We start from the raw sequence: 4,860 nt of genomic DNA on the forward strand, positions 1-4,860 counted from the left end.
CACCCATCTGTCCCTAGGTGTATCTGCAGGGACTTTGAATGTGACCCTTCGTGCCTTAGGGTGAGGACTGTCAGGCCTCTTATATGAAGTTTGATTATCGAACGTATATATATTAGGACGGAGACCTTGGGTTTCTCGATTCATGATAAAATAACTCCTTTCGAGGGAACGCGCTAGGAGTTCATCATACACTGCTCCACACTTGGGACATAACACCACTTCTGTATTTGCTTTGTGGCATCTGACTAAGAAACTCACCAAACTTTCCGCAGTTCTTGGGTATATCTTTAGCAGTAGGTTTCCGCCTCTCCAAGGCTGCTCCAATCTCTCTCTCAGGGTCCTTTCGAAGTTAGCTTGGATTCTTCGATTCAGCATTATAGAGCATCTTGGGCACATCAGCATTTTTCCTCCATTCTTCTCGTGGCAATTCCAAAGGTAATCTTTCAAAGTTTCGCCCTTTGGTGAAATATCCACATTTCCCTGTTGCCTTGTCAGCCATTTCTCCAGCTCTTCGATTTCAGACAAAGGTCGTCTAGCATTTACCATGTTGACAACTGCTGGAGGGGCTTTGGAAATTTGTATCTGCTGAAGTTTCATCCTGAGGTCTTCAGTGGCCTCACTAGTTTTTTCTTCCAGATTGTCGGCCATTTCTGGGTCGAAGGATCCTTCAACATCAGTATTGAAGACCGCGTCATCATTTAGGCTTTCAGTAGCCTGCTTTCCCTTTGACATCATTTCTAGTTCAGCAAATTCGACTTCAGACACTTCCACCATGTTGATGTCACATGGCTCACACAGGTTGGTGTCAGCAATGTTCAGGGGGTTGGTATCGACCTTCATATGACTTTTGGTCTTGTCAGCGAATTTCAAACGACCATCCTTGATAGCATTCTGAATTAGATCCCTAAAAAGAAAACATTGTGAGGTTTTATGGCCTAAAAAACCATGATATTTACAAAAGTCTCGCTTCTTCCGTTGTTCTAACGGAGGAATTTTAGAGTTAGGAGGCACTATCATTTTGCCATCTTTTACTAGTAAATCGAATATTTCGTCACATTTGGTGACATCGAATGTGTAGGTTTTCTTAGGAAATCTATCGCTTTTATCATTTTCTACTGGATTTTTTTCGTTGGCAGGGGTAAGTAATTTGCAAGCATAAGGCGGTGCTTCTTTTAATTCAGCTAGATCTATTTCGACCTCCTTTATGCTATATGAGTCATCGAAGGTTTCGCTATCAGTGTCTTCGACTTCAACATAGGATATTCTTTCTTTCTTGTAACTCTTGTTCACTTTAGCCTTTTCTGCTTTCAGTCGTTCGACCTGTCGAACCCTATCTGCCAATTGGGCCATGTCTCTTAAATATTGGGTATCTAATTTCTTTCTAATCGAATAGTCTAAACCACCAGCGGCTATTTCGACTAATTCGTGCTCTGGGACGACTGTGAAACATCTTGATTTCAACAAACGGAACCTGTTTAGGTAATCATCAATAGGCTCTGTGAACTTCCTTTTAATGCTAGCCAATTCCTTCAAACTTATCTTTGTTTGACCCATGTAAAATTGTTCGTGGAACAATCTTTCCAATTGTGTCCATGTATCTATGGAGTTTGGGGGTAAAGTAGTAAACCAAATGAAAGCATTCTTCGTTAATGAACTAGGAAAATACTTGATCCTTAGATCTTCGTTCCCTGCTAACGTTCCTGCCTCTGTTAAATATCTGGCTATATGTTCCACCGTCGATTCACTAGTATCCCCTGCGAATTTGGTAAACTTGGGTACCTTAATACCTCTTGGCAATTCACTTTGCATGATGTATTCAGGTATGGGAGATGTGTAATTTGGACGTCGAAATCCAGTATTTAAGCCGTTATTAGCCATTATTCTTTCTATCATGGCAGTAAGATTATTTTCTGTTGCCAAATCATTTCTCCTGACTCTGTGGACAACTTCGTCAGGATGTTCGTCTCTCCCTACCATAACTAGTCTGGGCTGTTGTCGAGGAATATCTTGTTGGTCAGTCTCCGTCGTTTCGATTTGAGTTCCCAATTCGACCGCTGGATTTTGTGCGACTGGATTTGGCCTTGGTGGGGGTACTATGTGTGAATACAAGATTACACTCAAAGATGTTTTTGATTCATGGCAAACTAAATAAGCATTCAAACAACAAAGCAGGAGCAGAAAACTCAAAGAAAAGCAAGCATTGATCACTCATGACAGAACAGGTTGATCTATTATGCATATAGGTCGACTCAACACAAGCAAAACCAGAAGAATGCAGAAAAGCAGCAGTTAGGTCGACCTACTATCAACCCAGGTCGACCTAAAATGGAGAAAAATCCATATACTTCTGCTAGGTCGACTCACACATCATCTAGGTCGACCTAATTTGATGAAATTTACATATCAGTCTGCTAGGTCGACCTACACAACAACTAGGTCGACCTAATCTGAGAAAATGTCCCCAGAATGCATCTGAAGAGGATTCTGGTCGACCTACTCCTTTAACAGGTCGACCTAACTGGGAGCAAAATTCTGCAAGCTCTGTTAGGTCGACCCAAGCACTACAATAGGTCGACCTAACTGATCAAGAATGCAAAAAATTATGTTTCTCTCATCTCCAACTGTTAAGCTATCATATATATTGTCCAAGGTTCAATTATTGAAATGAAACACCAACGACTGAAAGATACACAAAGGCTTCTCATCTTCGTTCTTCGTCATCTCCAACACAATTACACATAATCATTCTTGCGTTGAGGGTTAGTGATCGAGTTCGATAACGTCCATGGAACGGAATTGAAGATTCCTAGTGGGTGAAGATTTGTGGGGTTTTTGGTGAATAAAATCTGCGGGTTTTGTCCATCCAAGATAGGTAATTCTTGCGGGTTTTTATCAAGAGTGTTCATAGAAGAATCATCTGAGTGTGAAGATTGAAGAACAAGGGTTCGAGGGAATTGAAGACACTGCAGAAAAGGGATCACGTGACGCTCTTGGATAACCTTGATCTGACTCAAGATTAAGGGGGAAGAAGATTCAAAGGATCGACATAACTGGTTTATGGTTTATCGCTTTGTTATCTTCTTTGTATATACTACTTTCAACATTAATGAAAGATTTCCCAATTTCAGTTTGGAATTGGGGGCAGACGTAGTCGTAGCGAGGACGATCGACGAACTGCCTAAACAAATATCGTGTTCTTGTCGCTTTTACTTTTTCATTTACGTTCTGTTCATATTTGGTTATAATAGCAAATTGATCAATGATTCGAGTGTTAAGATTGTGAATTAAGAACTTATATAAACATCACAATCCATCACATATTGAATCACCGTCAATTTGATCATTATCACCAAGTGTTTGTATATTTGTTTCTATCACTTTTACTGCATTGCAAACATTGTCCATCATACAAGAAGTTAATCTGATTTTCAATAAGAGCAACGCTTTGATTCTATAATGTATACTCTTATCACTTACCTCAAGTTTTTGACTGGTTTTAAACACATATACAATCGTTTCGATAGTGGTTCGGAATAGACGCGAGTCGATTCAGAATCACTTCCGCTGAAAAGTCGTTTAACTCCGTAAAACTGTGAACGATCTATTCACCCCCCCTCTAGATCCTAAGGCCAGCGTCTAACAAGTGGCATCAAGAGCTCTGGTTTATTCCGTGCTACGTGAAACACTTATTGGAAAGATGGCTTCCGGACCTAAAGGGGCTCACAATAGAGCTCCAGTTTTCAACGGTGAAAACTATGGCTATTGGAAGGATTGTATGTGTGTCCACATCAATGCAATTGATAGGAACATCTGGACAGCTATTGTCAATGGTCCCTTTCAGATCACCATGACAAATGCAGCTGGTGCAGTTGTTCCAAAACCAGAAAATACTTGGGATGCTGAAGATGAAAAGAGATATGCATACGATTGGAAAGCGAGAAACATTCTAATCTCAGCTCTAGGAGTTGATGAATACTATCGCGTTTCCCATTGTAGATCCGCTAAAGCTATGTGGGACACATTGCAAGTTGCCCACGAGGGAACGGATGATGTCAAACTAGCTAGGATCAATACGTTAACTCAAGAGTTCGAACTCTTCCACATGGAAGATGGTGAATCCATCGAAAACATGCAGAAGAGATTCGTTCACCTGAAAAATCGGTTAAATTCTCTTGATAGACCTGTTTCCAATGCAGTTGCTACTAACAAAATCTTAAGATGCTTGAACAGGGAATGGCAACCCAAGGTTACAGCAATAAAGGAAGCAAATGATCTAAACACCTTAGACATTACCACTCTCTTTGGTAAACTAGAGGAACATGAACAACACCTTAAATGCCTTGACATGCATGAGAAAAGGGCAAAGAAAGAAAAGAACATGGAGAAAGAGGTAGAGAAGAAGTCAATAGCTCTAAAAGCTTCAAGCTCCAAGAGCTAAAGGATAGTGATACAAGTGATGACGAAGACTCCGATGATGAGGGAATGGGACTGTTTGTGCGAAGATACAACAAATATCTAAAGAAAAATGGAGCAAAACATTCTAACAAAGGCTTGATCAACTATAGAAAGCAATCAAACAAGTTCAAACAAGATGACGACAACAAAGGAAAAATCAAAGGCCTTTGCTTCAATTGTGGGAAAGCCGGTCACTACAAACCGGATTGTCCATACCTTAAGAAGGAAAAAGAGAAGAACCAAAGCAAAGGTCATAACAAATCTAAAAGAGCCTACATAGCATGGGAAAGTGATTCATCTAGTGAAAGCTCATCAAGCGATGAAGAAGAATCAACAAACCTATGTTTCATGGCTCATCAACACAAGAAAAAGAAAGTTGTAAGTCATCTTAAACCTGAACTCGTA

This window comes from Vicia villosa, unplaced genomic scaffold (assembly GCF_029867415.1).
Source record: "Vicia villosa cultivar HV-30 ecotype Madison, WI unplaced genomic scaffold, Vvil1.0 ctg.004798F_1_1, whole genome shotgun sequence".
NCBI classification, from domain to species: domain Eukaryota; kingdom Viridiplantae; phylum Streptophyta; class Magnoliopsida; order Fabales; family Fabaceae; genus Vicia; species Vicia villosa.